The 8,445-nt window shown below is 43.7% G+C and overlaps 1 pseudogene across 1 annotated transcript in view; it reads right to left on the reverse strand.

Moving 5' to 3' along the window:
- The window catches only part of LOC308611177 (U3 small nucleolar RNA-associated protein 25 homolog), a 29,498-nt pseudogene extending 21,971 nt beyond the window's left edge, over window positions 1-7,527 (reverse strand). The window contains exons 1-5 of the transcript XR_014017882.1: window positions 7,374-7,527; window positions 6,213-6,252; window positions 5,277-5,508; window positions 2,884-3,054; window positions 421-523 (exon numbers count right to left, since the gene is read on the reverse strand). The product of XR_014017882.1 is annotated as a U3 small nucleolar RNA-associated protein 25 homolog (transcript). The remainder of the gene's footprint in view (window positions 1-420; window positions 524-2,883; window positions 3,055-5,276; window positions 5,509-6,212; window positions 6,253-7,373) is intronic.
- Window positions 7,528-8,445: the final 918 nt, after the last annotated feature.

An 8,445-nucleotide genomic window follows, 5' to 3' on the forward strand; every position in this document is an offset into this window, starting at 1 on the left:
TTCAAACAAATGAACAGCAGTAGCTACTGTTTGAGTGAACACTTCGTACATGTCTTCCAGTAAACTAAATTACTTTATTTTGATGCAGGCATTACTGTCCCCCTCTAACAGATGAGAACAGTGAAGATTAAAAAGGTAGATTAACTTGCCTTAGGTCATGAGATAGCCCCTTGCAGACGTTGGTCTAAACCCTGGTGTACCTGTCTCCAAAGCATTCTTATCTTATTGGTCCCCACCTTCCAGCTTCCCAGTGCCTTTTCTAGCTATGCCTGTGCCTTACTGGGCTCTTCCAGTCTTCCTCTACCTTGCTCCCTATCAAGCCATCTGCCACGGGTGTGTATCATACATTCAGGGAGACCACTAAAACCCAAGACCACTGCTTTTCTCCATTTGTAACTGTGATGATGGAACAATGCTTACTTTTAGCTGGTTTTGGGATTTGTGGGATTAGTTCTGGGATTTGTGGCAACAGCCTGGATTTCTTTTTCTTTCAGTTCTTTGTTTACATGTTGTGCAAATGGATCTAATTCAGAAATAAAGAATATTAGAACACTTAGGGCAAATGACAGGGATTTTCCAGTCTTCCCCTGTGAATGACATCCTGTTTTCATGATGTTAACTCATCTTTTTCCCCATCAACTTTCCCCATCATTTATCCCAGTCCAGAGCTTAAAAGTTTCTGACAGGTTCATCTCCCTAAAGCATTTCTTTAATCACATTATTCCCCACCTCAAAAACCTTTGAAGAAACTTCTTGGACTGAAATTCAACATACACCTCTAACTACCCCTCTAATGTAATTTTTGAATTACATGGCTCTCAAATTCTTCTGCCACTGTGGCTTTCCTTCCTTTAACTGAAAATTCTATCCTCTTGTTCACCACATTTCTATATATCCAAATAGTATCCTTTGAATGTTACCCCCTGACTCACAGTAAATAACTATTTCCCAAGAGCCTACTGTGTCAGGCACAGTTCTGGCTCCAAAGAAGCCATCTCTGGTCCCCTATAGACAGTCATCACTTTCTCTCAAGTGCCCCACCCTGCCCTCAGTTATCCACACCAACACATATATGTGCATGTCCTACCTCACCTAACTAGACTGCAGGATCCCTGAGGGCAGGTTCCATGTCTGATTTAACCTGCACTGGAAGACAAATGTAAATGCTCAACACTCAACTGAGGTGAACAAATGATCAAAATGGCAGGGTCAGTGCTCTGCACTGGCCACTCAACCTTCTCTTCCAGCCCCACTCATGTAAGAAGCAAAGTTAAATGACCCATTCAAGGACCCAGGTAGTAAAACTTCAAATGCAGTGCACCTTATATTAAGACCTAAGATAAAGGTGAACAACAGGAAATAAGAATTCTAGGTGATAATATATCAGTACAGACCAAACAACCAGAGAAACTTTAGGACAGTCAAGCCTCATAATGTTTCCTCCAGGGTTTTTTTTTTTAAGTTTTTTTGAGTGCAGAATGCGGTTTTTGCCCAAATTCTACCTGCTACTTCTTCCTCTTGTCTAGAATAGCTAACAGAACCAAATGAGGATTAAAATTTCAACTTGAATGGCACTGCTGGTTGAAGAATGGCACTGGGACCAAAAAAGGCAGTCAGGACCCAGAATGAGACCAACCTGACGTGCCCACCCAGGCACAGGCTAAGACACAGGACCTGAGAGACAGCAGAGCCCTGCCTCAGCCTACCACAGGCTTGTCTAAGTAACAGTCATGGGGACAGAGGCATGGCCCAGTGTTCTGTATCTTGACTTTGGTGATGACAATATAAATATACACATTTGTCAAAACTTATCGAATTATATACTTAAAATGGGTACACCTTGTTGAATGTAATTCATACCTCAATAAAGTTGATTTTAAAGTTAAACTAAAAAGTCGCCTATGGGGACTTTCCCAGTGGCACAGTGGTTAAGAATCCGCCTGCCAGGCTTCCCTGGTGGCGCAGTGGTTGAGAGTCTGCCTGCCGATGCAGGGGACACGGGTTCGTGCCCTGGTCCGGGAAGATCCCACGTGCCGTGGAGCGGCTGGGCCTGTGAGCCATGGCCACTGAGCCTGCGCATCCAGAGCCTGTGCTCCGCAACGGGAGAGGCCACAATAGTGGGAGGCCCGCGTACCGCAAAAAAAAAAAAAAAAAGAATCCGCCTGCCAATGCCGTGGAGCAACTAAGCCCACGCACCACAACTACAGAGCCTGAGCTCTAGAGCCAGCGAGCCACAACTACTGAGCCCGTGTGTCACAACTGCTGAGCCTGCGTGTCACAACTGCTGAAGCCCACGTGCCTAGAGCCTGTGCCCCACAACAAGAGAAGCCACCACCGTGAGAAGCCCATGCACTGCCACAAAGACCCAATGCAGCCAAAAATAAAGAGAGAGACTGGGGAGACAGGGTGGAGCTTTCTGGCTTCTGAGGTGCTTCCTGGTAATAAGGACCAATCAGATTAGCCACTGCCGGGTCTCACAAATCTGTAAAATTACTGCTCCAGTAAGGAAGAGCAAGTGAAGGATAGAGAGAAAAATGCAAAGTACTTTTCTCCTCTTTCTCTCCCTTCCCTGCTTGGGGAAAAAAATCAGAAGTCTTCCCCTGACCCCAGCTGTGGATCGTGAGCTTTGAGGAACTGGCCTTCCCTGCTATCATTGTTCAACTGTTTGTTCTCATGAACAGCCGCGCCCACTGGCAACACTGCCTAACCCTGAAAAACACAAAAGATCTCGGAGAAGCATTTCTTTCCAGCTCTACATCTAGCTGCTAAACTATCTGTTTCTATTACTGCTCAGTCCAATAACAAGAGATTTAACAGGTATTAGACCACAACCACCCATACTAAGCACCAGCTGAATTCAAACAACATGAGCTGTGCTCTGACCTTGTGATGCTTTCAGAGAACAGTTGCCTCCTCTTTCCTCTTCGAGAAAGTTGGTTTCTAGGCTGAAGAGTGACTCATGTTTTGCATCTGTAAACTCCTCTGGGGATTCCTCTGATGGGCCAGGTGGCCCGTGCCCATCTTTTCCCTTAGGGTCAGCAGGTAAGGCCGCATCTGCAGTTTTGATAAAACATTTTGTGAAATTATTTACTACTCATAAATATAATTACACTTCTGTTGACAAATGAAATCTAATTCCTTAGGCTATCATTTACTTTTAAGCAAATTCAGGTAGAAGATGTAAGTTTCAAAATTGAGCTTGACTGCTGACCTGGTACATGTAAAGATGTTCAAATCAGCGTTGATATACCAAATAACTAGAAAAAATGATTTCGTCATTTCTATCGAAGGGGTACTAATTAAATTACCACATATTATTTACAATGGAATGCTATGTGATTAAGCTAATGTGAACCCACAGTTACACACATTATATCATTAAAGAAAAAAGTAACTTACAGAAATGTATGAGGCCATTATGCACATACATACAAATATATATTCACTCATATATCCATAAACAAGTAGTCTGGAAGGTTCTATAAAATGTTCAAGGTGTTCATCCCAGGGTGGAGGAGATATAAGTTAACTATATTACCCTCTTAAATTTTTACAGTAAATATATATTACTTTTATAATTTAAAAAAACAAACTTTTCGGGCTTCCCTGGTGGCGCAGTGGTTGAGAGTCCGCCTGCTGATGCAGGGGACACGGGTTCGTGCCCCGGTCTGGGAAGATCCCACATGCCGCAGAGCGGCTAGGCCTGTGAGCCATGGCTGCTGAGCCTGCACGTCCGGAGCCTGTGCTCTGCAATGGGAGAGGCCACAACAGTGAGAGGCCCGCGTATTGCAAAAAAAAAAAAAAAAAAAACAAACTTTTCATTTTTAAAAACCTAAAACATGAAAGAAAACTGGAAAACCAACAAAATCTAAAAAGTCCCTAAGTCTGAGGCAACGATTTTTTTATCCGAGTACAAGTGATGAATGAAAATACTAAGAATGGTGTGTGACACCTTAAAGTATAGAAAAAAATACAGTAAGGCAAATAGGCATTAAGATAACAGAATATAAAAAGTTACCCAGATATATTCAGACAATGGACTACTATTCCAGTAATAAAAATAAATGAGTTACTAATATGAACTACACGGATGAGTCACAACAACATGAGGAGCCAAAGAAGCCACATGCAAAAGGGTACTTATTGTGTGCTTCCATTCATATGAATTTCTAGAATAGGAAACACTAATACATAGTGAAAGAAAGCATGTCAGTGGTTGCCTGAGGCCAGGCCTGGGAAACTGACTGTAAAAGGACAAGAAGGAACTTTTTGCAGGTATTGGAAGTGTTCTGTATCTTGACTTTGGCGATGACAATATAGATATACACATTTGTCAAAACTTATCAAATTACATACTTAAAATGGGTACACCTTGTTGAATGTAATTCATACTGCAATAAAGTTGATTTTAAAGTTAAATTAAAAAGTCACCTATGGGGACTTCCCTGGTGGCACAGTGCTTAAGAATTCGCCTGCTAATGCAGGGGACGTGGTTTCAAGCCCTAGTGTGGGAAGATCCCACGTGCCGCAGAGCAACTAAGCCCGTGCGCCACAACTACAGAGCCTGTGCTCTAGAGCCCGTGAGCCACAACTACTGAGCCCGTGTGCCACAACTACTGAAGCCCACGTGCCTAGAGCCCATGCTCCACAACAAGAGAAGCCACCACAGTGAGAAGCCGGCGCACTGCAACAAAGACACAATGAAGGCAGAAATAAATTAATTAATAATAATTTTTTAAAAAATAGTCACCTAGATGTCCGAGTGAGACAGAGTTCCTTTCAGCTTTCAATCCCAGCTCTTCTCTGAAGCCTCCCCTCATGTACCCTGGCAGCACGTGACCACTTTGCACCTCTTTAACACCTTATATTTATCGGTTCCATTCAGATTTGATGCTTGAAAAGTTTTGTATATTTTATGTCTATCTTCCACTAAACTTGGTTCCTCTAAGGCAGGAACAATCATCTCTTTCATAAATTGAGACCATTACAAAAACAGAATTATGTTCCCTTTCCTCTCAATCAGGGGAATTTGAAGTAGGATTGAGGAAATCCTGGAAATCATAAGCAAAAATGTCATTTCTGCATTTTTATGGCCAGAGGGTCCTTCCTGTGTTTTCATCAGATTCTTGAAGATATCACAGAGCCCAACAATGTTAAGAATCTCTGCTTTGAATCCATGTGCTTTCACCCAGCTCTGTGGTACAAGGCACCCTGCCCCTGGGGCAATCTGTCTGTGGTCCCTGCAAAGATGATAAACCCACATCAAAGACACTCACTCTTCTGCATGTCAGTAGACTCCACTGCCATCTCTTCCTCCACAATGATGTCACTATCGCCGTCTTCAAGATTCATTTCTGTCTCATCTATAACAAGGTCTTCTTCCTCTTCCTCCTCCTCATCTTCCTTGGAAACATCCTTTAACGTGGCAAGTAGTCTGTTGTAACCAGAAACTTGTTCTGGTTCACTCTATGCTTCACTTTCAGAACTTGAAGTATCTAAACTCTCTGACTAAAAGGAAAATGGGGATTTTAAAAACAAAAATTATATTGTTATTGTTGCTACCCCACGACTATCATCAGGCCCACAGTGGAACCAAGTTCAGACTTTTCTAAATAAAAACTAGCTTTTCTGCAAATATGCAATCCTATCTATTCAACCAAACCTAGCACCAAATTTGTTTAAAACAGCTAATCTAGCTATGATTCTAGAAGCTCTTCCTCTTCTTTGAACTGCTAATGTTCCACATGGGAAGACAGCAAACTAAACACATGGAGCTTTAGGTTATAAGGTGATCTAACCTATGTGTCAGACACTTGGCACCTTTAAAGGAGCAACAGGAAAACTTACAACAAAAAAGTGTACTTTATTTATGAGTCTGTGGTAATGAAATAAGACCTTTGATGATTTTGCACTCTATTTTATGTTAAGCAAACATGACATTCCCTCTTAGGATTCACCAAAAGCCCTCTAGTAAGCCTCCTTAACAGGTTCTAACAGGCTAATCTCTCAGGACAGTTTCATACTCTATACTATATTAGTTATCACAAGGGCATCTTAACAGACATCTGCACTTAAAACTAAGCAATATTACTAAAATATAGCTTACATCTAAAATCAGAAAGAGTGGAAATGTAGCCAAACATTATTACCGTATATAATCTTAAAAGTAACAGTCCAGAATCTACTATCATAAAGAAGGTATAAAGCATTACCAGTTGACAAGTCTGTGTTTTTGCTTCCTTTCTGGAAACCCTGAGAAGAAACAGGCAATGTTAAACTTTAACTACTAGTATGTAGCAATCAGGAAAAGCCTAATGATACAACTTTAAATGAACATGGCAGACTATACCGTTATAAATACATTATATCTATTGTCAAGTAAAAACTCCATATGCATTTGGACAGGTTTTGTAAGGATATGCCAAATAGATAATAATAGACGAATGAAAAGGTCTAACAAGACCACATGACAAATACTACAGTCACACAGTAACAGGCTCTCATCCAAAAGATGGGAAATTTTGGCAAATAAAAGCCCTCAGGGTTCACCTTTTCTAGCAAATTTCTTAAGTAGACTATCCCTCTAACTGTTGATAAAGCAACCCAAAGGGGGTGGGATGAGCACTAAGATCATAACTGAGAGTCTGGACATTTATAGAGGAACCCACAACTACCCAAACATTAGTTTCCTCGTGGTCGTTGAATAGATAGGTGATGTCGAGGGTCCCAAGCAATTCTTTTTTTATTTTTTTAACTTATTTAATTTATTTATTTTTGCCTGCTATGGGTCTTCGTTGCTGCGCCCGGGCTTTCTCTAGTTGCAGCAAGCGGTGGCTTCTCTTGTTGTGGAGCAGGGGCTCTAGGCTCGCGGGCATCAGTAGTTGCACCACCCTGGCTCAGCTGTTGTGGCTCGCGGGCTCTAGAGTGCAGGCTCAATAGTTGTGGTGCACGGGCTTACTTGCACCGCGGCATGTGGGATCTTCCCGGACCAGGGCTCGAACCCCTGTCCCCTCCGTTGCCAGGCGGATTCTTAACCACTGCGCCACCAGGGAAGCCCCCAAGCAATTCTTTAAAAACATATCAAACGAAAACAAGCTTATAAAATCTCTGCCCAGTCGCCACACAGGAGGCGTGCCGTCTAGCATAAAACTACAGGCTCAACAAAGGGTAGGAAGACCGGTGAAGAACCCCATCTCAGGCGGGAAGCCGCCAGAATCCCCGGGCGAGCTAGGCCGGCGCCGGGGCAGCGTGGGACGCAGCGGGAGCTGCCCTGTCACTACCCCCGGGGCACCGGCGGACCAAACGCGGGGACACGCGGGCTCCCACCGGGAAAGGACGCCGGCAGCGCCGGTCCCAGCCTTGCCTCTCCATACGTGTCATAGAAGGGATGCTCCTCGCCGAAATCCCTTAGATGCTTCTTCTGCTTTTTAGTTAGGGAGTTGAGCAGCTGGCTCTGGCTCCGGCTCCGGCTCCGGCTCCCGCGTTTGCCCATGGGGAAGACGGCAATTCAGCCAACCTCCAAGAATCGCGTTTTGCACCCGGAAGTAGTCTCGTCAACCCACTCACGCGGGCTTGCCAACGGCGCTTTACGGCGGACGCCGGGTGCCATAAAGCAGACCCGCTTTACGTCGCGCTTGTACGACAGGCGTTAGAACTTCCTGTTTCCCATTCCGCCCCCTAGCGAGGCTCTTTGGAAGCACGTGCACGCATGCGCAGCTTTTCTCTGAGCCCCGTAAGGAAGGCAGGCAGGCAGGGAGGCTTCGGGCTTCCCCAGGTGGGTAAATGGGTGGGTGTACTTTGTGCGTCTGTTTTGGCTGTGAGAATCAGCCTGCATAAACGTGTAGTAACTGAGATGGTTGAATGCAGTGCCTTTATATTATGCCATAATACAAATACCAACTAACATTTAAGGCTGCCGGTGCATCTCAGTTCATCCTCACAACAACAGTAAACAAATAGGCCTTGTTAATAAGCCTGATATTGGAGATGAGAAAGCTGATGCTTACAAAAGGTTACATACACACTAGCAAGAGAGGAGATGGAAACCTAATTCTCTCTGATGCGACCACAGGCTTTTCCCACTAGGATCTGCCACATGCGTGTGCTATGTGAAGAATGGGGACGCAAGGCTGAGATTCCCGCCCTTACCCTACCCCCTCATTCTCTGAAAGGATTGCAAGGGCCCTTGGTAACAAATTTGTTCTGGCATTTTTCGTGTTATAAAAGCAAAAACACATCCAGAGAGGTAAAGTGACTTTCCTAAATCACCCGGAGAGTCGATGTTAGAGAAAGCAGTAAAACTCAATAAAGTGTCTGAAAACTGAATTGGGGCAAACTGGGATGGAAAACTTTTAAAGGGTAAGTAACTTTTCTATATCTGGGTCGTGGTGGTGGTTACACCTTGTATACAATTACCAAAATTAATCAAACTGTACCTTTGAAATT

Source organism: Mesoplodon bidens (assembly GCF_964165515.1).
Source record: "Mesoplodon bidens genome assembly, contig: HAP1_SCAFFOLD_447, whole genome shotgun sequence".
Taxonomy (NCBI): Eukaryota; Metazoa; Chordata; class Mammalia; order Artiodactyla; family Ziphiidae; genus Mesoplodon; species Mesoplodon bidens.